Source organism: Mus caroli, unplaced genomic scaffold (genome assembly GCF_978045245.1).
Source record: "Mus caroli unplaced genomic scaffold, Mus_caroli_1 scaffold_12, whole genome shotgun sequence".
Taxonomy (NCBI): Eukaryota; Metazoa; Chordata; class Mammalia; order Rodentia; family Muridae; genus Mus; species Mus caroli.
The window spans coordinates 46,421,655-46,449,425 of record NW_028227267.1 but is presented as its reverse complement, the minus strand read 5'-3'; the positions used below and the strand labels follow the sequence as shown (position 1 = coordinate 46,449,425).

Below are 27,771 nucleotides of genomic sequence, written 5' to 3'. Positions count from 1 at the left end.
TGTCTTGTGAATTTGCTGCTGAGACAATTGCTTTCTATTCTGAATATACATAGTGGAGTTGGCTCAAGGTCAAGAAGAAACAGCCATTGCTGTAGTTCATTCCTCTGAAGAACATTCTCTTTCTCTTTTCAGCCCACATAGATTAATCATGTACCACCATGTTCCCTGGACACTCACATGACAGGGATATGGTCCTACTTTCCTGTTATGTGTACCAGAAGATCGCTTTACAATGGCCCAGATGATCTAGTTCAATCTTGCAAGACACAATAATCTTGCCTAGTATTGTGACACTTGCCTTTAATACCAGGAGAGGCAAGGGCAGATAGAATGCTATGAAATCAATGCAGTCTAAACAGTTGGTGGAGATTATGTTTTTTTATTCAGGATCAAGTCAAATAAATTCCTGAGGTTGGGAGGTTTTAGGTTTACCTGTTAAGGGAACTTTGTACTTGTAGGAGGGGATAATGAAAATATTCACAGATAAATTGTAGAACCCGGGCCATCCATCATTCAGCTACAAGTAAAGTGCATCCAGGGGAATAATTAAGAATCTGCTTTGGGGATTCTGACTAGGCTAACAAAAGAGTACTAAACGTAGTTATTATAAGGAAATTGTTCCACCAATTCATATACAGTAAGATGCATAGCCCACATTTGGACAGGTTTTTTGGCACCATGTATTTCCATGCATGATGTGGGTACATGGTGTCAGGAGACACAGAAGAAGGCCTCATATCCCTTGAAACTGGAGTTACTGACATCTCACACCATTGCTTGAAATCCAGCACTTGGGAGAGGGGGTCAGAATCAGGAGTCCCCCATAGCGCCCCCCACTTCCCTACCCACCCATTCCCATTCTTTTGGCCCTGGCATTCCCCTATATTGGAGCATATAAAGTTTGCAAGTCCAATGGGCCTCTCTTTCCATTGATGGCCGACTAGGTCATCTTTCGATACATATGCAGCTAGAGACAAGAGCTCCGGGATTCTGGTTAGTACATCATGTTGTTCCAACAATAGGGTTGCAGATCCCTTTAGCTCCTTGGGTACTTTCTCTAGCTTCTCCATTGGGAGCCCTGTGATACATCCAATAGCTGACTGTGAACATCCACTCCTGTGTTTGCTAGGCCCCGGCATCGTCTCACAAGAGACAGCTATATTTGGGTCCTTTCAGCAAAATCTTGCTAGTGTATGCAATGGTGTCAGCGTTTAGAAGCTGATTATGGGATGGATCCCTGGATACGGCAGTCTCTAAATGGTCCATCCTTTCATCACAGCTATGAACTTTGTCTCTGTAACTCCTTACCTGAGTGTTTTGTTCCCAATTCTAAGAAGGTGCACAGTGTCGACACTTTGGTCTTCATTCTTCTTGAGTTTCATGCGTTTAGCAAATTGTATCTTATATCTTGGGTATCCTAAGTTTTGGGCTAATATCCACTTATCAGTGAATACATATTGTGTGAGTTCTTTTGTGATTGTGTTACTTCACTCAAGATGATGCCCTCCAGGTCCATCCATTTGGCTAGGAATTTCATAAATTCATTCTTTTTAATAGCTGAGTAGTACTCCATTGTGTAAATGTACCATAATTTCTGTATCCATTCCTCTGTTGAGGGACATCTGGGTTCTTTCCAGCTTCTGGCTATTATAAATAGGGCTGCTATGAACATAGTGGAGCATGTGTCCTTTTTACCGGTTGGGACATCTTCTGGATATATGCCCAGGAGAGGTATTGCTGGATCCTCCGGTAGTACTATGTCCAATTTTCTGAGGAACCTCCAGACTGATTTCCAGAGTGGTTGTACAAGCTTGCAATCCCACCAACAATGGAGGAGTGTTCCTCTTTTTCCACATCCTCGCCAGCATCTGCTGTCACCTGAATTTTTCATCTTAGCCATTCTGACTGGTGTGAGGTGGAATGTCAGGGTTGTTTTGATTTGCATTTCCCTGATGATTAAGGATGTTGAACATTTTTTCAGGTGTTTCTCTGCCATTCGGTATTCCTCAGGTGAGAATTCTTTGTTCAGTTCTGAGCCCCATTTTTTAATGGGGTTATTTGACTTTCTGGAGTCCACCTTCTTGAGTTCTTTATATATATTGGATATTAGTCCCTTATCTGATTTAGGATAGGTGAAGATCCTTTCCCAATCTGTTGGTGGTTTTTTTGTCTTATTGATGGTGTCTTTAGCCTTGCAGAAGCTTTGTAGTTTCATGAGGTCCCACTTGTCAATTCTCGATCTTACAGCACAAGCCATTACTGTTCTATTCAGGAATTTTTCCCCTGTGCCCATATCTTCAAGGCTTTTCCCCACTTTCTCCTCTATAAGTTTCAGTGTCTCTGGTTTTATGTGAAGTTCCTTGATCCACTTAGACTTGACCTTAATACAAGGAGATAGGAATGGATCGATTTGCATTCTTCTACATGTTAACAACCAGTAGTGCCAGCACCATTTGTTGAAAATGCTGTCTTTCTTCCACTGGATGTTTTTAGCTCCCTTGTCGAAGATCAAGTGACCGTAGGTGTGTGGGTTCACCAGCAGTCTCAAAATCCTGTGGCGGGGGTCGTGGGTAGCTGGCGAGTGTCAGCCGACCCTGCACCCTAGCTACCCTGGTGCTTTTCCGTAGTGATTCTTAAACTATGAAAAACTGAGATATAAGGGCTCAGTACAGCACAATTCAAAATATTCCAGGTGTAGGCTGTGTGTTCTCATCTTAGAAACAATGTAATAATAACTGTACAATGGTCGTTCTAAATTAATGCATAACTTTAAAAGAAACTTTGAAGAAATTATTAGAAAATGAAATAGAAACAACGTTGCGACCTGAGAAATGTAAAAGTTATTGAAGTTATGAAATTAGTTTTACAAAACATTTGAGAGTAGTCCTGAATAGTAAAGTATAGAATATGTCATACTGTATGCCAGTCAAACTAAGCCAAAACACTGGGACTCTTACAATGGTTATTGTGTGCAATGTACAGAATCAGAAAGCTAGCAGAAGTACTGAGATAAGGGTTAAGCACCTCTGACCCATTCAGTGCTTTGGTAGAGGCTTTCCCATCAGAGCCCTACCCTGCAAAGCAGAGGATGAATCTCCAGTACACACCAGCTACTCAAATGGATACCATGTTTCCTTTTGTAAAGAAATGGAGGAGACCATTCAGCCATCATCTGGGAAGGCTCTATCTCATTTTCAGAGTCACTGCAATTGCAGGGTTTTACCTTGACACCAGCTCCATTGTCTAATGCCAGTATTCTCTGTATTGTCCACTTTCCTGTGGTAGTGTCAGTGATGAGCTCTGCACTATGATTTGTCCCTGTTACCTGGTGTTGCTGCTCCCCAAATCTGCTTCTCTTATCACAAGAGAAACTTCAAATCACATCCTAAACTGCTTTGGCTCTGAAAGGAAATGGGTGCTTCCACTTTTTTACAACAAAGTAAACATATCTCAAGAAAAACTTTCTATAGGTATGATCCATTCCACTAATATAGCACACAAGGAAGGACAAAAGTCCATATTAGGGGATGGAGAGAGAGCCCTTCATTTGAGAATATGTTTCTCAAAAGACCCACATGGCATCTAACAGTCCTCTGTCATTTTCGTTCCAGGTGAAACCCAATAACTTCTTCTGGCCTTTGGGGAATGGCATGCAAGTGTTGCACAGACCTACAGAAGGCAAATCATGCATAAATATAAAATAAATGCAAATAACAAACAGAATCGCACTGGGGGAAAAAAACCCCGAGGGAGAAAACTCATAGAGCATATGGGCCTGGATTTTGTCTCAGCTTTTAAAAACATCTGGATTCTGAATACTGAACTACATTCTGTGCTTGTGTTAAAACTCCCTTAAAGAACCAAATGTATTGTCAAGCACAAAATTCACTCTCATAATAAAAAAAACAACAAAATAACCAAAAAAATAATAAATCCCTATCTCAAAAGGTCCTAAAATTGAATCTCTCTAGTAGTAGTTACCACTGATAGAACATTTAAAGGAAAGCAGAAGCATACATGTCTGTGTTTTCTGACAGCTTTTATATTCCCTTAGAATATGTTTTTATTTCCTGAAAGACATTTCAGAAATGCTGATATATTTCCCATTAATTTGTTCAACACTATCATCCACAGTATTTTAGCAGCAGCTAAATATTTGACATGCAAGGATACAATATGGGTAATTTTTCCATCATGACATCGGTATCCACAGAGTTGGACACACTATCCACACTGAATGTAAAATCAATCGCTTTTGTTGCTCAGTCTGGCTGGGAAGTCATTATGGAACCCACTAAAAGTGGGCAGTCAATATGTACAGTGTGTAGACTTATCAAAATATTAAATCAACTACAAAACAAAACAACAGCAAAGAAACAAAGATAAAACTTCTAATGAAACAAAAAACCAAATAACAAAATTAATCAAATCTCAAACCAAAATCTAAAAACAAGAATTGTGCTAAAGAGCCTTCTTTGGCTGTCATTTTGCAGCACAGACTTACAGCCCATGGCTGTCCTTGGCAACACAGTAGAAAATAAGTTACTTCTGGTAACAATCTTTACAACAGAAATTTAAGTAGGTCTCCTTTTTAGGAGTATGGGTTTGAAGAATAAGGACACCCAAGACTAAGCAGAAAACATGTTACAGACTTTGGCTCAAAGTCTTTGCAATTTTGTAGAATGATTTTGTAATTTTCCTTGATGACCTATCAGGACAAGAAAAATTTACACTCTCAGAATCTTCCTGTTTTCCCAGCAGCTCTTGATGTGTCTCAGCACATGTCTGAATCCCTCTACATGCTCACTCTTGCTGAGCCAGAGCCCAGATGAAATTAAGGGCTATTCATTCCAATAAAACAAAAGTAAAGGAAGAAAATGCAGCAGATGATAGCCATGATTACTAGGGATGAGACGAAATATTTGCTTCGCACATGCAGATCTCCCCCTATAGAAGTTATCTTCAAAGGAGACCTTTTCCTGGTCTGTTCCATGTTCCAGTTTCTGCTGGAGTATTTCACACCTAGGGAAGGAAGGAACAAAGGCCTGATTAGGATTTGTCAATTCAGCTCTCCATCCCACACTAGATCTATTCAGCTGGATAATCTATTATGACCTATCATTGGCTGAGGTCATTCCCTGCATCCCCAAGTGTCATAGAGCACCTGGGCTTGGAATTATTTCTCAGCCTTTAAAAACTGTTAGAAACTGAGCTGTGAACTACACACTGTACTTTAGTTTAAAAGAAAAACACTATATTACTCCAATAGTCCAGGTATAATATATTGAATAATAACATTGTAGGAATGTACAAATCTGAGTTCAAGAGAGATGTGAACAACCTAGAAAACCATGTGGATACCTTATGGGGAACCTGCCTAGAATTGAAGTGAAGGTTATGATTATTTCTCTAGTGCAGGATCCTGACAGGGTACCACTCATCAACCCTTATATCTGGAAATAACCAGAGAAAACCTATAACATGAAATCCACAGGCACTGCATGTGTTCTAAAATCAGAAAGAATGTGCTAACTGAAAATATTCCCCAGGCTAGGAACTGAATTTAAAAAGTGATGGTCATGAAGGAACATAACAACACACCTGTACATCTGAGACTATTGTAGAGCACTCTGTCAAATATGCAAATTATTTGTGTTCACACATCACAAGCACAGTATACCTCAGTAACCTGTTTAGTTTAGTTTCCTAGCTAATGCTATTATAAAAATCTCCCAGGATATTTTGGAGTCATAAAAAACAAATCTTGAATGGGATAGGTACGTAATGAGCAAAGCATATAGACAGCTCAGTCAGAGATAAGCTTTCCCCTCATAAACAAAGACTCAGAATCAGGGTTCTTGGCATATTATTCAATATGTCTTAGCAAGTTCAAAAAGCTATGTAGAGTAGGCTTGTCTGCCAGCAAAGGATCACATGGTGGTGGTGGACTAGCCTCTCCTTCACTGTTTCAGTCTTTTCCCAAAGTAAACAGTTCCTTCCTTTAAAGGCCTGACTGAATCGGTGTCCAAAGGTATGATCCCAGAAAAACAGGAAGTCACTATAAATAGTATGTAATGGAACAATTTTCACCCAATAATGTGAATGTGTCAGGGATATTTTGAGTAAGATGAGGCTAACTAGTTGAAAGTAAAATACTTACATGGATTATCTAACACTGAGCTATAATTCATGAAAGGGCTGCATCACATAGTATATTTTCACTCTTTAGCTGATTGACATCAGGATATCATCTTTTTCGGGGCTACTCTGAGGACCAGTATAGACCTCATGTGCCCTAGAGAATCTCTGGATATGTACTTATTCTGGAATCAGTGGGTCAAAGGGGACTTTTTTTCTACTTTCTGAACCTCGCTTCTCAAACACCTACCTGATTTTATACTACCAGACCTGTCGAAGGTCCTCATTTCTCCCAACCCCTGTTGAGGCTGATTTTAACACTGAGAAAATGATTTTGAATAACAGCAATTGCAGAATGCTACACAGATAACATAGTGTGAGTTCTTTAGATTATCATGATCCTCAAGGGGTTCCTGAACCAGCCCCTTTTTGTACCACAGTATGGGAATTCTGCTGGATGCATGTACAGCTACGTGCAACTCAATCTCTCTATGATTAGAATCCAAGCCAAATTATAAGGCAACATTTTACTGAGTAGAGGTAGCTGGAAAGTGATGGAGGAAGGCAATGATGAAAACAATCTGGATTGTTGAGAAGAGACAGTGAGCCACCTGACATTACAGTGGGCCTTCTTAATTCTTCCAGAGCAGAAAAGGGACATAACACATGGATTTTATACACCAACCTCCTCCTCAACACTATGTACCATATTCCATTGATTTTCTCCAAAGGATTTCAATGAGGATCAGCAATTTGGTGCCTAGTCAGTTGAGAGTCTGACTTTACATGAGTTTTTGTGTCCTTTTTTTTTTCCCCTTGGGAGCTAGGTAGAGTTGCACACTAATTGGACTGCTGTATTTGATTTTTCATGGGCAATTTGAAATCTCATGGGCTTTACTCATTATGCTTGGCCTCTACAGACAAACATGGTTGCATGTCCACACAAACACACACACAAACACATATACACACACAAACACAGTTGTATATAGAGCATCCATACCAAAAACACTTGGAAAGGCATTTTGCATTATACAAACACACAACTTAGAATAAACACACTGAGTCACAGCTGGTACACAAACACACACACACACACACCAACACACACACCACATACCACACAAAGACTGACACAAACACACATACATCAGTGAAATTCTTGCTCTTATCTAGCATATTTTCTATTGTATGAGCATGTAGTGGGACCTATGATGTGTACAAGGCTTTTAGACTCAAGGGGGCTTCGAAGCCCTGACCTGTACTTATCTCCTCTTCAGGAACTTTTTCTATGCAAATATTTGCTGGTCCTACAAGTAAATTACAAGCTCTACACAGATATCGTGGACAACACAGTACTCAATTGCCATGAAAGAGATTTCTGTGTATAGCCTCCAGTAAGCCCCATTTTGACTCATCAAGGCCCTCTCACTAAACCTACACTGAGTCCTTTTGAGCATCCGAGGAAGACTGCGACTTTTGGTCATTACTCAGGATCTTTTCAACATATTACTTATTATATGATATTAAATCATCCTCAAAATCAGTCAGGAGAAATCTAGTTAAATGACCTGCTGTGACATTTATGAAATGCAGCACTCTGCACAACTCTCAGTGAGAATCTATCCTGAAACAAAGTCATGCCCAAAATACAGTTAGAAAAACAACGTCAGTAGAGTGATGCACTGTAGGCTTCTATGTATGCCGATGGTTAAGCCAATAAGACAAGCCAGAATCTCCCAGGCAATAACCATAAGCAGAAAAAATCAAGAAATGTAATACTAATTTTAAAAATAGTATTATTGTTTAATGATTTGTTGATATAAAGAAGAAACAGATCTCTACCTGGTAGTGGACAGGAGATGAAAACTCTACTGGACATTAGACAATAGGAAGTATCAGGTTTATTGAGAGACGTAGGCCCAAAGAACTAAGTTAGAGAATGACTACAAAATATCAGATGTCCTTAACTGGCCTTACAAAATACCCACAAAGGTACAGATTGGCATAAGCATCCATAAACACACACACACACACACACACACATCTAAAATCATAAGGGAGCAAAAAACAATGAAGAATCTGTCATGCTAGTGGAACAAACAATTTAGACTATGCAGAGCAGATGTTTCAACTGAGAAACACAACTCTGGTATTCTTACTAGGAAATAGAAAGATCTAGACAACATTCTTCTTGGTCAGAAGGAGGGCTATATATGGAGAAAGTTTTTCATGAAGCCTCAAAACTCTCACACCAAACCTGAGACTGTGAGAAGCCTTTCCTACATCCCTGCTCATTCAGCCAGCACCAGACCAGAAGGCCCAGGAACTCCAACTCCAACAGCACTCAAAGAAAATAGGACTGACAAGCTGCTACTCAGGCTCACTTAGTGTGAATCAAGATCTACGGTGAAAGGGTTGGGGTGGGGAGCAAAAACTTCCAAAAGGCAACAATGAAATCCACTTATTTGTCTATTCCACTAAGCTCTCATCCATGGCAATCTACTTCCTTCCAGGAATCCCACCTGATCCCTGTAAAGCAAATGAGCTTCAGGACTTCTTCCTTCAAAGCTCTCTACTATTCCATCTCTACTATTCTAAAGAAAGGCTCCAGCCAAGTACCCTGCAAACTTAATGTCATGTAGAGTTGTGATGTGTAATCAACTAATCTCCCTTAGTAAACTGCACATTCTAGCAGAGCAGAAATATTTGCTTGCTAAACATACAGTTTCTTGAAAAAGGCTACCTCCAGAGAAAGCCTTGTAGATGATCACCTAAATAAACACTTGGAGGAGACACAGGTGAGTGCCTGGATAAGTTGGTGGAGGTTACATTGGATTGTCTATGTTTATGGTTAGCCATGAGGGCAATCTGCCTCTGATACACATCATCCTACCTGCTACTGCTTAGCACTTGGGATGCATGTTCTTGCTGACCTCATCACAGAACCTCTTTTCTTCAACATAAGATGCTCCCTGGTCTGCCTGCTCTACCAGCAGTTTTCTGGTCTTATTCAGCAACATCCTTACTTTTTCCTTCAATTGATTGCATTCTTTCAGGAGGTAGGTGTGCCTGAAGCTGAACCACAAATAAACAAAAAAACAAAAAAAGGTGATTCCCAGCAAGCTTCCTTTTGTCTGCCACTCCTCCAAGTACTATGATCCCTGCAAGAGTCCTGATACCCAAACAGCCCCAGACTGGAGTCCACAGTATACCCATCAGTACCAAATAGAGGCAGGTCAAATCCAGAGACCAGCCACATGCCACAAGAATCAAAGGACTTCTGAAAACCCTGACACCAACAGTGTCCCATGTACATCACAGAAGAAGAAATATTCCCCATGGGTGCTTATATGTCTGTGGTACCAGAAAACCATCAGTAGGGAGAGGGCAAATCCCCTCTGAGGGAGGAGAGGATACCCAAAAGTTATAAAATCTTTCCATTTTTGTCATGGATCCTGTTGTGGCCCGCCCGCAGTCCGCAACGCGAACGGTTCAACTGAGAATGGCAGTTCGAGCTGAAAAGAGAGGAAGCTAGACGGGGCGGGAGAAAGAATGAGGCCAAGATGATTCCATGTTCAAGGCCCCCCTTTACTAATTCCAACTTTTAGTTATAAAGGAAGGGGGAGGGAACCCAATTTCCCGCCAAGTAACTCGGGGTCCAGTAGCAGGATGAACACGTGTGTGCCTCCAAGCAGCAAAGCTGACAGGGTCCAGCAGTGGGCGTGGCAGAACGAATGAGCAGGAAACTCCACCCTTGAGCAAGCAGGTTCAAGCAGGTGGGGGAAGAGAGACCACAGGATCCCATATCTTTTAATCTGCTGTCAGAACCCTAGAGATCAGGGTTGCTTGTGATTCTCAGCATGATGGAAATTGTTTCTATAAAGAGGATCCTGAATTTGGAAGAATAAAGACAATCTTGGACAATCTTCGCACTTAGGAAAACTGTGTCCAAAGGTACAAATCCAAGACTCTTGCCTCAAGGAAGATCTACTATTAAGAAACAGATATTATAGAACAGAGCTATTACTTTTGGTCAAAGTCCTATCCTTATCTTCTATGAATTCCTTGTACTTCTCAATGGTATCACTTATTGACTGCATCATTTTTCCATATCCAACATTGTCTTCTCATGTTGTGATTTAATGATGGTGAATTCAATGTTCAACTTGTGGTAGAGCATGGCCCAAAGAGCAAATAATCCTCTGAACTAAGCAATCAAGTATCATGTGTAAAAAGGCTGTATTTGGAATACCCAAGCCAATTGTATGCCACATCCTTGCTCCTTCAAAGTGGGTCCTATTGGTACTGATTAAATATCTTGGGCAGAGGACAGCAGAGCCAGGGGATCAAATGGAGATAGCTGATCTCCAAGCGTTTCTTACGTGAGCCTGAAGGAATACACTAGTTCTGTGAGATGTTTCTACAAGACTGTGCCATAGTCTTTGGTCCTTAGATTTAAGGCTTTTTTCTCCTCTTAGTTTTAAGGCAGGGATAATCCTTTGTTCCTATTGCTACATGAATTCTCAGAGGACATAACTAGTATTTACAAGGAAAAAGGTTTTATAACACCTCCTACCCCAGGCCATTCCTATGTGACACCAAGGTAAACACAGAGAACAAAGTACCCTGATGATCAATATGAGCCTCTAAAGGTTCAACAGTAGCATGCCCTACAAACTGTGCATCACACAAATCCTCAGATCCCAACAAAGTTCCCATAACTCCAGATCCTGAAAAAAACGCATAAAACAAACTTCACACACAGGAAAATTAAAATGCCAAATAAATCCAGGTAGGTTCCATAGTTTCAGAGTACAATGAAGAAAACAAGAGTAAAGCAGCAATGGCCTGCAGACATTACATTCTTACACAGTAAGGCAGCTATTGTGACCAGGTCCTTCCAGCTGTTGACAGAACCAATCAGACTCCAAGTACCACAAGGGCAAGTACAAAAGGTTGGTGAAGAATTTTTCCCAATATGTAGTTTGCCTATTTGTCCTATTAGCTATGCCCTTTGGCTTACATAAGTTTTTCAGTTTCATGAGGTCCCATTTATCAAGTTTTGATGTTAGACCTGAGCCATGAGAGCTGTGTTTAGAAAAATTGCCCCTATTTCGTGAGTTTGAAGCTCTTTCTCAATTTCTCTTGAATTAGATTCAGTGAATCTGGTTTTATGTTGAGGTCTTTGATCCACTTGGACTTGAGTTTTATTCATGGTGATAAATATGGATCTACTTTAATTTTACTACATACTTACTGCCAGTAGCACCAGCACATTTATTGAAGATGGTTTCTTTTTTACATTGTATATTTTTGACTTCTTTGTCAAAAATCAAGTATCCATACGTGTGTTTTCATTTCTGAGCCTTCAATTCTTTCTTTTTTTTTTCTATTTTAAAATATTTTAATCTTACTTTTCAAACTTTATCCTCTTTCTTGGTTTCTGGTTCAGAACTTATTATCTCATGCCCTCTCCACCTGCATCTATAAGAGAGTTCCCCACTCACACACCCACTGCTGTCTCCCTGCCCTGGCATTCCCTACATTTGGCCATTGATCCTTCAAAGGAACAAGGGCGTCTCTTTCCATTCATGTCTGGCAAGGCCATTCTCTGCTACATATGTAGGTAGAGCCATGGGTTGCTCCATATGTACTCTTTGATTGGTGGTTTAGTCCCTGTGAGCTCTGGGGTATCTGGTTGGCTGATGTTGTTCTTTCTATGTTTGCAAGCCCATTAACACCTTCAGTCCTTTCTCTAACTCCTCCATTGGGGACTCTAGGCTAGGACCAAAGGGTAGCTGCAAGCATCTACCTCTGTATTTATCAGTCTCAGGCAGAGCCTATGAGAAGACAGCTGTAGCAGGCTCCTGTCAGCAAGCACTTTTTGGCATCTTTCATAGTGTCTGAGTTTGGTGTCTGTATATTGGATGGATCCCCAGGTGGGAAGTCTCAGGATGGTCTTTGCTTCAGTCTCTGTTCCACATCTTGTCTCCAAATTTTCTCCTGTGATGCTTTTGTTTATGCTTCTAAGACATTTTTTTTTGTTATTCTAAATGAATTGGCAAATTGCTTTTCTAAGTATAAGAACAATTGATTTGGAATTTTGATGGGGATTGCATTGAATCTGTAGATGCACGATGGCCATTTTTACTATATCAATCCTGCCAATCCATGAGAGCTGGAGATCTTCCCATCTATTGAGATGTTCTTAGATTTCTTTTCAGAGACTTAAAGTTCTTGTCATACAGATCTTTCACTTGCTTGGTTAGAGTCACCTTCAAGGTATTTTCTTTTGTTTGTGACTATTGAGAAGGATGTGGTTTCCCTAATTTCTTTCTCAGCCTGTTTATTTTTTGAGTAAAAGAAGGATACTGATTTGTTTGACGTAATTTATATCCAGCCACTTTGCTGAAGTTGTATATCAGGTTTAGCAGTTCTCTGGTGGACAGTGCTTCTAACCATTGGTTGTGTGCTGACCCCTGTGGTTGAATTATGGAATGCTGCTAACCCCTGTTGTTAGAAAGCTGGAAGAAGCTGAGGACTGGGGGGGGGGGGTGGGGGTGGGGGATCAACCCTGTTGGAGGACCAGAACACTCAGTAAACCTGGACCCTGGAGATCTCTCAGACACTGCAATACCAACCAGGCTGCATACAACAGCTGTTATGAGGCCCCCAAAATATATACAGCAGAGGACTTCCAGGTCTGGATTCAGTCAGAGAAAATGCACATAAGCCTCAAGAGAATGGAGGCCCTAGAGAGTTCAAAGTTCTGGTTTGGGTGGGCGTGGGGGTGGGGACATCCTGTGGCACAGGGGTGTGTGGTGCAGATATGGGATATGGTATGGGGTTGGACCAGGAGAGGAATAAAATCTGGAGTTTAAAATTATAAAGGAAAAAAATTTTAAAAATAGAAAAAGAAAAAAGAAGGAATTCTCTGGTGGAACTTTTGTGTTCAGTTAAGTATATGATCCTATCATCTTCAAATAGTGGTAATTTACCGTCTTTCTTTCTAATGTGTATCCCTTTGTCCTCCTTCTGTTGTCTAATTACTCTGGATATGACTCTGAGTACAATATTGAATAGGTAGGGACTGAGAGGGCAGCCTTGTTTACTCCTCGATTTTAGTGGGATTGCTTCCAGTTTCTCTCCCTTTAGTTTGATGTTGGCTACTGATTTGCTGTATATTGATTTTACTATGTTTAGGTATGGGCCATGAATTCCTGATCTTCCCTAGACTTTTATCATAAATAGATGGTGAATTTTGTCAAATGCTTTCTCAGCATGAAATGATCATGTAGTGTTTTTTCTTTGAGATTGTTTAGATAGTGGATTATGCAGATGGATTTCTGTATATTGAAGCATCCCTGCATCCATGGGATGAAGTCCACTTGATAATGACAAATGATCTTAATGATTTGTTCTTGGATTTGGTTTTTGAGAAGTGAATTGCATAATTTTGCACTGGTATCCATTAGTGAAATTCAGAAGTTCTTTCTTTGTTGGGTCTTTATGTGGCTTTGGTATCAGTGTATCTGTGGCTCCATAGAGCACATTGGGTATTATTCTTTTTGTTTGTATTTTGTGGAATAGTTTGAAGGGAATTGGTATTAGGTCTTCTTTGTAGGTTTGAAAGAATTCTGCACTAAACACATCTGGTCCCCAGCTTTTGTTGGTTGGGAGATTTTACCCATTGCTTGTATTTCTTTAGGGGTTATGGTACAGTTCATATGTTTTATCTGATCCTGATTTAATTTTGCCTGTATCTGTCAAGAAAATTGTCCATATCATACATATTTTCCAGTTTTGTTGAATACATCTTTGTAGTAGGATTTGATGATTTTTTTTTGATTACCTTGGTTTCTGTCATCATGTCTCCTCTTTCATTTCTGATTTTATTAATTTGGATACTGTCTCTGAGCCATCAGGTTAGTCTAGATAAGGGATTTTCTATGTTGTTGATTTTCTCAAAGAATCAGCTTCTGGTTTTGTTGATTCATGTATAGTGCTTTTTGTTCATTTGCTTGATTTCAGCCCCGAGTTTGATTATCTCAGAGCATCTACTCCTCTTGGGTATATTTGCTTCTGTTTGCTCTAGAATTTTCAGATGTTCTGTCAAGCTGCTAGTATATACTCTCGCCAGTTTCTTTTAGGAAGTACTGAGAACTATGAGTTTTCCACTTAACATGGTTTTCATTGTATCCCATAAGTTTGAGTGTGTTGTAACTTCATTTTCACTAAATTCTAAAAAGTCTTTCATTTCTTTCTTTATTTCTTCCTTGGCCAAGTTATAATTGAGGAGAGCATTGTTCAGCTTCCATGTGTATGTGGGCAATCTGTTGTTTTTGTTGTTATTGAAGATCAGCCTTAGACCGTGGTGATCTGATCCGTTGCATCACATTATTTCAATTTTTTTTTAATCAGTTGTGGCCTGCTTTGTGAACGATTATATGGTCAAATTTGCAGAAGGTGCCCTGAGGTACTGAGAAGAAAGTATATTCTTATGATTTAGGATGAAATGTTGTATAGATATCTGTTAAATTGATTTAGTTCATAACTTCTGTTACGTTCACTGTGTCTCTGTTTAGAATCTCTATCCATTATCTGACCATTGATGACAGTGGGGTACTGAAGTCTCCCTCGAGTATTGTGTGAGTTACAATGTGTGCTGTGAACTTCAGTAAAATTTCTTTTATGGCTTTGGTTGCCTGTGCAGATGGAGCATAGATGTTCAGAATTGAGAGTTTATCTTGGTAGATTTTTCCTTTGATGAATATGAAGTGCCCTCCTTACGTTTTTTGAAAACTTTAGGCTGAAAGTCCATTTTATTCGATATTAGAATGCCTACTTCAGCTTATTTTTTGGGAACATTTGTTTGGGAAATTGTTTTTCAGCTTTTAATTCCGAGATAGTATCTGTCTTTGTCAGTGAGGTGCATATCCTGTATGCAGCAAAATCCTGGGTGCTGTTTACTTTTCCAGTCTTTTAGTCTATGTCATTTTATTTGGTAACTGAGTCCACTGATGATTGAAAACCACTCTAGAAATCAGTTTCCTGGTTCCTTAGAAAACTGGACATAGTCCTCCCTGAGGACCCAGCAATACCACTCCTGGGCATATATCGAGAAGATGCTCCAACATGTAATAATGACACATACTCCACTGTGTTCATAGGAGCCTTATTATAATAGCTAGTAGCTGGAAAGAAACCAGATGTCCCTCGAAAGAGGAATGGATGGAGAAAATGAGATGTATTTACACAACGGAGTACTATTCAGCTATTAAAAACAGTGAATTAATGAACTTCTTAGGCAAATGAATAGAACTAGAAAATATCATCCTGAGTGAGGCAACTCAATCACAAAAGAACACACATGGTATGCACTCACTTATAAGTGGATCTAGCCCTGAAGCTTGGAATACCGAAGATACAATTAACAGACCACATGAAGCTCAAAAAGAAGGAAGACCAAAGTGTGGATATGTTGGTCCTTCTTAGAATGGGGAACAAAATACCCATGGGTGGAGACAGAGAGACAAAGTGTGGAGCAGAGACTGAATGAAAGGTCACTGAGAGACTGCCCCATCTGTCTAACCATTCCCTATACTGTCACTACACCCAGGTGCTATTGTGGATGCCAACAAGAGCTTGCTGACCAGAGCCTGGTATAGCTACCTCCTGAGAGACTCTGTCAGTGCATGTCAAATACTGAGGAGGATGCTCTCAGCCAACCATTGGACTGATCACAGGGACCACAATGGAGGAGATAGAGAAAGGACTCAAGGTACTGAAGGGGTTTGCAGCCCCATAGGAGGAACAATAAGATCCAACTAGTACCTCCAGTGATCATAGGGACTAAAGCACTAGCCCAAGAGTACACGTGGAGCGAACCATTTCTCTAGCTGCCTATTTAGCAGAGGATGGCTTTGTTGATCATCAATGGAAGGAGAGGTCCTTAGTCCTGTGAAGGCTCAATGCCCTAGTGTAAGAGAATGCCAAGACCAGGGAGCTGTAATAGGCGGGATAGTGAGCAGGGGAAGGGGGGATGGGACTGGGGGTTTTAGGGGGAAAAGCAGGAAATGGAATAACATTTGAAATGTAAATAATGAAGATACTTAATTTAAAAATATTTTAAAAATAATAAATAAACTGAACTTCTAAATTATCCAGAGATTATGAGACTTGAGAAGGTTTTGGCTAATGTTCCTAACCTGGTTGTCCTGGTATAAATCAAGACAGGTTTCTTTGTGTGCTGGGGAGGGTAGTTGAAGGAAACAATTTTAATTTTCATCTGGAGGTGGCTTATTCCCTAAGGATGAGGAGGAATTCTGACCATGTCTGTCAGGAATGGCACGGTACCATTCATTGTTGTCCCATTTCCAGACTGTAGAGCCCCACTGGTTTCTGAGCCTTATTGGCTGTTTGCTCTTGTCTACAAACCCTGCTCTCTCTTTTGGAGTAAATTGTCCGCTATTATATGAACTTAATTTCGTGTTTTGTCTTCCTACAGGATGTTGAGTAGCTGCTTAAGTAGTTTCAGGACAACTAACCTTAGTGCTTTTATATAAGATTGAGTGGGATTATCATTCAAAGTCTGCAGATGACCTCCAGAAATCAAAGAAAAGGAGTCAATTTGATAATCCTGAAATAAAATAACATGGGAAAAGCTTAAAAACCAGTGACTGGACAAGCTAGTCATTTGGAAGAGGTGTTCATCAGCCTCTGGTTCTATCTGTACCTTCAAAGTCTACTCAAGGCTGGACTAACCTGAAGGAGTAAACACGAATCTCAAGGAGTACACAGTGGCCATGGAATACTTTCTCCAAAGATAGATTCACAGTCTACAAGGATGACAAACAGAACTCACCTGTGGAATGGGAACACTCTGGCCGCACAGTCTTATTCTGACAAAGGCTCCAGAATTCAAGATTACGAACCATAAAAGTAGAGCAAATCTGTGTGTAGGACACTATTGGCTCATCAAGCCTGGGACGCACCAGGGCATACAGTAGGCACATACTTGTTGTAAGGAATCCCTACAGGAATGAGAAGACAGGATGAAGATGCCAAGATCATCTCTCTAAAAAGAAGACCTGAGAATGTTAACTCATTACCTAATTTGTAGAAAAGTCTGTGCATTCCCTTTTAACTTCCAGCTATGCATCTGTTTAAAAGAGAGAATGAGAAAAGGCACAATGGGGAAATCCCAGCATCTTCAAGAAAACACCATTCTCTTCAATCACAGGAGAGTGGGTTAGGAATGCCTCCCCCACCCACCTGTACAACTCTTCCAGGGAAAACAGAGGCTTTAGAATCTAAAGCACAGACTCACATCTTACCTGTGAGAAAGGCATTCTAAGTTAGATCATACCAGTCCACAGATACTAAATGAAACAATGAGAAAACCTTTTCAGAAGCAATTGCCCTCCACCCTACCACTCACTCCCCCTCCCTTTCTTTTCTCAGACAGGGTTTTTGTAGCTCAGGAGGGTCTTGAACTCTGGATCTTCCTGGTTCAGTGTTCCCAGTACCCAGCTTTGAAAGACATTTTTCAAACAATGTTTAACACTAGGTGTCAGAGTCTAAACTTCTGAACTTCTAAGAGTATCAGAAGCCATTTTACAATTATATATATATAAAAAAAAGTCACCACTGTGGGTGTGATTGGTAAACACATTCTTGCACATTTCTGCATTTTCTTAAACTTTATTTACATTATGCTCCACCCTTAAAGTTTCGGTCTAATTATCTGCAAGTTGGATAACTATCTCACTCTGTCTCTCAAAAATCCCCCCAAGGACAGGAAAGTTAAGTAAGGGCTGGAGGGTCATTTCTGGGGTTGTCTGGTTTTGTCCCTAAAAGACACCCAAATCCCCGGACCCCTTGGGGCAGGCAGAGGAAAGCTCTTCAGAATAGCTTGGCTGCCTGGAAGCCACAGCTGGTCTCTTTTTCTGCCCTGTCTAGCAGGGTCACCGGTTTTATCTGGGGAAACTCAACTCTTAACTTTAGTTAGGCCACCAGCAGCCCCTTGCCCAGCACCTTCCTGGACCCCATAGCCAGGGCTCCTGGCTCACCTGACCAAGTTGGGGTGCTCAAATTCACCAGGTGCCTTAGCACTGCCACCTAGCGGATGGTGGAGAGCCGCATGTCCTCCTAGCTGGTCTGCACTCATATGAGCTTCAGAGTCCTGAAGCAGCCACCTTTCTTCAGGTAGTGGGCCTTGAACACCTACCCTTAGGTGCCTTAGCAGATCTCCTCCAAGCACTCATACTGCTGATAGGTGAAACTCAGGCTGTCATTCTCCATGCTGGCTGCAGGCTATCGGTGCAGCACAGTGGAACCAGGATGTGCATTCCTGCCTTACAGGCCTTAGGGATGCCTGGAGTCGGAATCGTGGCCACAGGGCAGGACTGACCAACCTCCTTGCCCTTGGGCGCAAGCCTCGTGCAGCCTCCAGGAAACTCCACCTAGCCAAGTCTCTGTGCTGGGCCGCTGCCACTGCGGAGAGCACCAATCCCACCTCTTCACCCTCCTCAGTGATTACAGAGTCTGCCCACAATCTCTGCACCTAGGAGGAGGAGGCAGGAGGAGAAATCATGATCAGTCTGCCCTGGAGACTTCCACCGGGTTCCACCAGCTCCCTTCTCCTCCCCTCTACTCGCCCTGGCTCCCTAATCAGGCTGGGTTTCTAGGAGAAAAACCAAGTTACTTTTCTTCCCCAACAGGGCTCATGCAATCTTCGGAGGATAAGGTTGCTGGGGCCCCTGGGGGATGAGGGCCAGGCAGGAGGCAGCAGGACAAGAGGGGGCATGCTGAGCAGCCCAGAGTGTGCCCAGAGCACAGGGGAGGGGAGGTGCCCGGAGCATCAATGTTATGGCTCAATATTTATACCTACATAGTTGTTCTCCGTTGCCCTCCCTCACTCCGGGGGCCTAGTCGTGTGGGGTATGGGGCGACCTGGGGGAGATCTGAAGCTGGCATGAAAGCACCTGGGGTTCACCAGTGTGGGGCCACAGAACAGGGATGGGGCTCCTGGGACCCTGTAACCCAATGCTGCAAGTATGCTAATAGGGGTGTCAGACATCTGCTCAGAGATTGCTTCCTTTCTTTCTACTTTCAGTTTTTCTACAGGGAGACATTTGAAAGGGACTCATTCTCACAAATGGTCTTTGGGGTATGGCAAGCTTAGTGGGAGACCAAATTCTGCCTCTGACTTGGAGGACCTCCCTGGTGGATACTCTGGGAGGATAGACCATCTGGTAGGGGAGTGCTGGGGCTACTAGAGGTAGGAGAGCAAAGAGCCCTGGAAGGGGAGAAGTGTCTTGCCCCCCCCCCCCCCCGCACAGATAAAGCCCACATATACAGGATGAGTGTGCCCCCAGGCTCTGGGCTGCTCCTGCCCAGGGAGTGCATTTGAACTGCAAAGCTTTAAATAAGAAAAGTAAACTTGGGGCTTGAAGCAAGAGTGCACACTTGCAGGGATTTAACCATGGTGGGCTGTGTGCACTACTCCATGCATAATGAACCTGAGGGGTCGCCAGCAGGAAGCCTGGGCCAAGGTTTTACTCCTTAGTTGGGAAGATGGGGCCCATACCCACACCCCTCGGGAGGCTACTGAGGGAACTTGCACAGGGGAAATAAACGTGGGGGCACGGAAACACATTCTGCAGCACAGAATCCCACCCAGATGGTGCACGTTCAATTTTAAATGTGACTGTTCAAGTAGAGTCAGTTTGGGGAAGCTCGATGAAAAGTGAACATATGAGTATTTTATGTACCAAATCTGTTCAAGCTGGCATAGGACCCAGGTATCAGCGTGTTCCCGCTGTGGGAGGTTCCTCTGGAGACCTCTAGCTCCTCCCAGCTGACCCCCATAACCTACCCAGTCCCAATGTTAACCCAAGTAGATTCTGAGGGGCCACACAGCCCCCTACACACCTTTACTCTCACACACTGGGATCCTAGCCAGGACCCCCGCCCCTCAACCTACCCACGAGAGTCCTTGGCCCCTTTCCTGTGGTCCAGGGGCGCCAGACTCCTGTGAAGCTGGAGTGTCTGTCTGCCCCCACAGGCATTTGCCCCTAGAAGCAGGTAAGTGACTACTGTGGCCCAGGTGAGTGGCACTCTGCGGGCAGGGTGTGGGCATAGCCAGGGAGGGAGGAGGGACAGGGGAGTACACTGCCCATGGGGCAGCCCAGAAGGCTCAGGGGCCTTGGGCTTTAGCCCTGGCTGGGGAACCAAGTGGAGGACAGCAGGGCGTGGACCTTCTAGCCTCTGAGAACCACCTGGAGGTGAGCATGCAAATTAAAGCCTTCAGGAGCAAGCAAGCAAGGCTGTGCTCCCCAGTGAGCAGCTCAGAACTGGGGACCTGGAGGGCCAGGAAAAGGTAAATGAAAATTTCCAGTTCTCACTGCAACCACTCTAGTGGGGGAATCTAGCTACTGAAAATAAGTGGCATGAAAGGCATCCAGTGGGATTCTGCATCGGGGGTCTTCAGGGTTTCCACCAACAATTAAGGTCCCCCAGAATTGGGGTGTTGACAGAGTGGGTGAAGGTTATCAGTCTGATGAGGACAGAAGAAAACAAAATAAAGAAAAGTACTTATGGGAGTTCCGTGGGGTGGCAGATAACAACATTTTCCTACATGCAAAAACCGGACCTTATTGAGGAGTGGGGTGTGGGGCGAAGATTGGCAGAATGCCATGCAGAAAAGAAAATACAAATCTGTCCAAGCACTTTTCACTTTCAGCTTGAGCTACATTTGTTTTGTTTTCTCTCACTTCCTTTCTGCCTCACAAAGCCCTATCTTTTCTTTTTGGATAGAGGCTATGGTTTGGGGAATGGCCAAGCACACTTGTGGTTAAGGATCTATTTGAAGGGGCTGGCGGGGTCACAATTATTAAGTGGTTAGAAACTGTTGAGGGCTCACCAAGGTATTTCTGGAGAACTATAAAGATTCAATTTCAGTATTAAAAATTACTGCAAAATAACAGACATGTGCACACATGAGGAAGAGTGCTTAATTTAAGTGCTTTATTGGGGACTTTGAGATTTGAACCTTTGTAAGAATGTCCTTTTACCTGAGAAAAAAATGGATGCAGCTACTTTAGGTGAGAATGAGAATTTTGGTGAAGGGGAGGAAAGGTCTTCAAGTCTTTCTACAAGGAGTAAAACAAAATAGCTGTCTTTGAAAATAATTCGATTTTTCCCCAAATCTAGATCTGTAGATCTCAAAACTTTTAAACATCTTAAAGCAAGAGAGAGAAAAAAGTACAGGAGGGGCAATTTCTGTACTTTGTAGAAAAATCAACAAAATTCTGTTTAAATTGGAAATATTGCTTTTAAGATTTTTTTTTATATTAGACCATGTTACTAATTTCACCCTAGGTTTTTTTTTTTTCGTTTTTAAAATTAATTCTGTTGCAATATGAAGCAAGGTTAAAGGAATAAAAGTTGCTCTAGAAAACTGCAAACAGTTTTTACTACAGATGCATTGTAGTAATTTTTTAAAATAATAAAACAGAGCAATGATGTGCCTTTAAACTTAACTTATAAAACACATTTTGGGTTTGAGCGCATCTTCTAAAATAAAACCCAGTTTCTGAGCAAATTTTACTTATGGTTTCAGATGTATCACATACACAAAGCAAATTATTAGATTTTATACTTATAAAAGCATTACTACCAATCACTAGGCTCTTAGCCGAAGATACAAGTGAGAGCCTCCCCCATTTTGATGACTGTTCACACTTAGCAATGCTTTTTAAAACAATTTATTTGCTGGTAATTAATATGTTTATCTCATCTAAAAATAATAGTCAATAAATAGCTGCAGGAACACGCACTTGGTGTCATGCATTCATTTAAGTAAATTATTCAAAAAATACTAAGTGGCAAATAGCTTATAACAGAAGAGTGTTTATTCTATACTATGTAGTATTTTTAATTATAGTGTTAGAAAACAACTGTTGCCAAGCAGATGAGAATTGTCATGGTTTAGATTACAAAATCACCTGGGCAATGTCAAAAACAACCCCCCAAACCAATGAAGCTGACTGTACCAGATTTTACCTCTCTTGGTGTCCTCTTTTCTTTTCTGCTGCAACTTATGTTTTATGTTAATTTAGCATTGTGTACTTTCCCTGGTTATGGTTCACATTAAGTACCAGCTGGTTAAAAATTCAGACCCAAAGAGTTACAATGGCTTGCATTAAAATATTAAACTAGGGGTTGGGGATTTAGCTCAGCAGTAGAGTGCTTGCCTAGCAAGCACAAGGCTCTGGATTTGGTTCTCAGCTCTGGAGGGAAAAAAAAAAAAAACAAAGAAAGAAAAACAAAACAAAACAATAATAATAAACTATAAGGTTGTTTTTGTTTATGGGTATCTTCCTCTGTTGTCAGCAGGCTATCATAACAAAATTTGTGCAAAGTTTACAAACTGAACCAAAGTCTGACTCCTTTGTTGAATATCCTTCACATGAAAACACAGGATTTAAGACTCATGGCTGGACCTAGTGTTTTTATACTTACAGTGCCAGTCATATTCCACAGTTGCAAATCAAAATCACCTTTGTAAATTTCTTAGAATTCATGAATTTAAACTCTAAACTGGGAGTTTAGTGTTACATAAAGGATATGTGTCATATGGGAAGAATTTTATGTCAAATTATGTAACTTTTTGTTTTCCCTTGAATAAAAATTAAAACTTATGAAGTTCTAATGTAAAAAAAAAAAAACAGTGAATGAATTCTTTGCATACTTCTATGACAGTGAAAGGCTGGGAAAATCCCTAGGAATTGGAGTGTGAGGTGAGACTCAGTACAAGGTCTATGGGCACAGAAATCAAATGTTGAAACAGCTTAGAAGACAGATCAGGACGAAATATATTGAGTCCAGACTGATGCTGGGGAGTCAATGAACAATCCAGAGAACATTGGCTCAGCAAGAAAGGAGCAGGGAGAGAGGTACTTGGGCAGTTCTTGAAGTTAACCTTTGCTAAAAATGATTAAAAAACTCAATTTTTTATAGTTGGTGCATTCATACAGGAAAGGAGGAGATGACTCAGTCACTAAAGGTCCTGAGAGGCCACACTGAGCTGACATTCATGAGTTCTCCATTATTTATTAAGAACAACACACTTGATTAAGATGCTTACATGAACTATACACCCAGCACTTCTCTCTCTGCTACTATCTGTCATGGTGGAGGATTTTGTCAGGGTTGTCTCTTCTGAGCTGTCAGGACACTGGCAGGCTTTTCCTCTCACCTGTTTTGGTCTCAACAAAGTCTTCCCTCACCCACCAGAAAATCTCTTCTTGAAATTTGAGCCTCATTGTGAAGTAGCAAGAGAGTGGAAACAATCTATGACATTACAGATGAGGCCTTTGGAAGGCAATGTGGGTTAGATAATGTCATCAGAGTAAATTCTTGCCTTTTGCAAAAGCCTTCAAAACAAATGGTTCCCTAGAATAGTTTTCCAACCAGAGAGCAGGATAGCATGTGGCTTATGTATTTGCAATATGGTTGTGGGAGACAGGCTACTGATTTTAGATAGTCTTAAGTAGCCAGGGCTGGTCTTGTACACAACCCACTAACATGGTCAAGGTTGACTTTGGATCCCAAAAGCCATCCTAAATATTTGAATATCAATAATTAAGAACCACTTCTTCATTTCTAAAATTAGTATTTCAAGTCTAAAATAGTTTATCTTTACCTTCTCTTAAGTTAGTATGTAAATAATGATATCATTGTGTAACGATGATTTAATTTTTCCCACCAAGAAAAAGAATGCTGCTTTCTTTTTCTTGGACCTAAATGGTTAAATGGAACCAATGATGGAAATCCTCTGTCAAAGTTCCCTCTGTAAAGAAAATGCTCCTGATTCCTGACTAAGGAACAGAGTGTGGTGTGTGTTTCTGGTTGAGGCCTCTTATCAAGTTAAGGAACTAAACTAGATTTCCTTTTTAGAAACCAATAAGTGGGTGCCATCTTGTATCAAAAGTTTCTTCTGAGTGTGATGAGAACAACGGTTTTTTTTTTTTCACAGAGATATTGTCAAGACTGAAACTTCTGTGTGCAAAGCAGAGATCTGCTGTACCTTTCCCAACTCAGTCCATGACTCAGTTTATGTTCAAATAATGTATGATCTTATTAGTAATGCAAGGTAGATGAATACCTCTTGTGTTCTCCTCATGGGAATAGTCTAGACCAGAGTGAGATTATGTCTCTCTTTCTGTCTCTCTCTGTGTCCCTAAATTATGTTTCTGTGTGCCTCTGTCTCTCTGTCTCTGTCTCTCTGTCTCGCTCTGTCTCATTCTATGTCTCATTCTGTGTCTGTCTCTGTGTCTGTCTCTGTGTCTGTTTCTGTCTGTCTGTCTCTCTCTGTCTCTCTCTCTCTTTCTCTCTCTCTCTCTCTCTGTCCCTCTTTCTCTGTCTCTTCTCTCTCTTTCTCTCTCTCTCTCCCTCTCTCTCTCTCTCTCTCTCTCTCTCTCTCTCTCTCTCTCTCTCTCTCTCTCTCTCTCTGTGTGTCCCTCTCTCTCTGTCTCCTGTCTCTCTCTCCCTCTCCCTCTCCCTCTCCCTCTCCCTCTCCCTCTCTCTCTCTCTCTCTCTCTCTCTCTCTCTCTCTCTCTCTCTCTCTCTCTCTCTCTCATGGTGGTTTTGAGACAGTGTTTTTGTGTGTTATTCCTAGCTGTTCTGTACCTGTACCTCACTCCATACACCATGCTGTCCTTGGGAGATTCAGGTAAAATCATGCACCACAAATGCCTACTGCCTCAAAATAGATGCCTTATTTTCATCTCTCCAATTCTACATAATTCCCCATTCATCTGCATTTTCTTTTCCACATTTAAAAAGCTAACACACTATTATATGTCACTGATGTATGCTTAGAGTATAACACTACTTCCCTTACAGCTATTGGTCATTGCTAATATGTATTAGTGTTGCTAAAATTTTTCTGTAGAATAAGATTCAGGACATGAACCAAATCCTTGCTCCAGTTTTTGTTTTCCTGCAATAACCAGCTGGGCTGCAATTCTCACATAACATCTTCCAGAACACCTGGCCAACATAACCATATATTGGTCATTAGTTGTGACATTTTCCATTCTGTCCAGGTCAGTCCTCATAGCATAGAAACTGGCTGGACGGGTATTAACCTCTTCTGGATAGGTTCAGTACTGCAAGGGGATCTATCACACTTTATCTAGATATGTTGTATATTGCCTAGTATCTTATTCTGGAGTCTGGGTATTTCATGTGGATTTGCATGGGGATCCAAAGGATCTCTTCTGGATACATTTGGCATTGGAAGGTGATTGATAGCCACTTTTTAATATTTTGAGTACCAAAAGGCAATCTATCCCACTCTCTGGAAAAGCCACTTTGACTTCAGGTCAATTTGGGTGAGGTACTCAGCAGGAAGGCAAGAGCTGTCCTGTGTGACATCAGAAGTCCCTTCCTTAGATGTTGTATTGTAACCTGGAGAGCCCTGGCATTGTCTGTGATGTTACTAATGTTGTGGTGACTCCAACTGCTCTTGGAGCATTCATTAACTACCTTTAAGGTTCATCCTTAGACATGCTGACAAAACTGAGCAGCCTTCTTGGAGGTGAGAACAATGAACATACAAAGACCAGAAAGAGGCAGCCACAAGATGGCCTTTGGTCTTAGTGTTAAAGAGAAAGAATTAATGGTCCTGGGGAAGTCACTATGAATCCTGGGCATGAGCTCTAGGAAGCTCCCTCGAGCTTCCTAGAGAAGGTGGGCTTGAGCTTGGAATTCCAGTAATAGAATCAGGAGCTTGGAGCTTCTTGGAGCAGTTTGTTTGACAGGGAGCAGGAATTGTCAAGGCTGCAGCTGCTGTACAAGAACTCCTTAATTTCATTCTGACTGTCAGAAGAGGGCATCAGGCAGTGAAAGAGGAAAATTACTGGACACTTGAACTCTTCAACTCAGAGTCCTCCTACCCCTCCCATCTAGAGATTGTTCCCAGAACACACCTGAACTCTTCACCCCAGAGTACATTCCTGAACTCTTCACCTCAGAGTCCAACCCCCTCCCAATTGAAAACTGTTCCAGGAACATTTTTTAGATAAGGGTCTCCTGGAACAAACCTAGTCCTACCCCTCCTAACTGAAGACTGTTCCAAGAACATTTTTGAGACAAGGGCCTCCTGGTACTACCCCAGAATGTTCCAATAGATCGGGTACATTGCCAAAATATAGAACACGACCCCTTGGTGACGTAAAACTTGTACTTTTCCCCTGGCTTTTTCCTATAAAAGCCTGTAAAAATTTGGGCTGGGCGTCGATTCTCCTCTACACCATGCTGGGTGTATGAGTTTCGACCCCAGAGCTCTGGTTTATGTGCTTTTTATGTGCTTTCTTGTTGTTGCTTTATTAAATCTTACTCTCTACATCTTAAGTTCGTTCTCAGTGTCTTCTTGGGTACGCGGCTGTCCCGAGGCTTGAGTGAGTGTCTGCACTCCGGGGGTCTTTCAGCAGCAGACTCCTCCTCCTTGCTCCTAGGGCTATACCACAAGCTGACTTTGATCTTAAGATGCTCTTTGGATGTCTTTGGTACTGGATGGCAATCTGTCTTATCCCATCTTCTGGATACTTTGGGTAATAAGGATCTAGCACCCTCTTCTGAGTAGTTTTCATAATGCATAGAGGAATTTCATCCTTTGCTGTCTGCTTTGAGTATAGGAAATAAATCTAACCCATTCTTCTACTCACTGAAGTTACTCCATGACACAGGCTTCAAGGATCATGTGAATTCAGGCTATGTCCTGGACTACCCTCATGCAGTGGATGTCACATTCTGCCTCTTATATACTGAGACCTTCTGTTGCTTATTAAACTCAGTATCCTAATGCCAGGACAACACAGGTTGGGGTTCCTTAGTAAGGGATCAAGGGCTTCAAGACCTCCCTCATGGACCTGGAAGGAAAGACTACCCTTCTAAAAAGTTCCCAGGAAGTCAGTGCCACAGGTCCTGGCCCACCTCAACCCTGTTACCACTTTTTTCAAAAATATATCTTCAGAACACAAATTCTCAGTTGTAGGTTCTTATTGCTACACAGCTACCAAGAGCAAAAAATCAGTATTTGCAGGGAGGAGACTCAGTATCAGGATTGCTATATATAATCCTCATGTGATTTGAATGTGCCACCAAGGTGAACATATAGACAAAGAGCAGTGCTGACTAAGGTGGGGCTCCCTGCACATGGAGACAGCATCACCTTGCAACAGGCCCCACTGTAGACTCCAGATTCCAAGGATGCATAGACCCATGGGGGATACAAGCACATACACACACACACAGACACACAATTGGTCCTCTATGAGGAGTCCATGTCTGTAGGCTTTTACTACACTGCATGCTTGGTGTATTGCTTTAAGTTCCATGTATGCCTGATAGCAAAAATCAAGGAAAGGATATTCCAAGTTCTCATTCATTCACTACTTTCATCTTGAACATAGGCAATCACAGCTTGGTGGTGCTAAGCACTAGGGAATCCAGGACCTACTTGCATCACATCAGATACTAGCTGACAATGCCCTCCAAGCACAGCATGGCTGACTAGCTTATGCCATCCAGAGCCAGTAGGACTGCAGTATGTGCTGA

At 41.7% G+C, this 27,771-nt stretch overlaps 2 pseudogenes across 1 annotated transcript in view; both read right to left on the bottom strand.

Moving 5' to 3' along the window:
- Positions 1-27,771, bottom strand: part of LOC115030353 (uncharacterized) — a 264,511-nt pseudogene that overhangs the window by 129,463 nt on the left and 107,277 nt on the right. The window lies entirely within an intron of this gene.
- On the bottom strand, positions 18,148-22,680 carry LOC147001829 (uncharacterized; annotated as a pseudogene).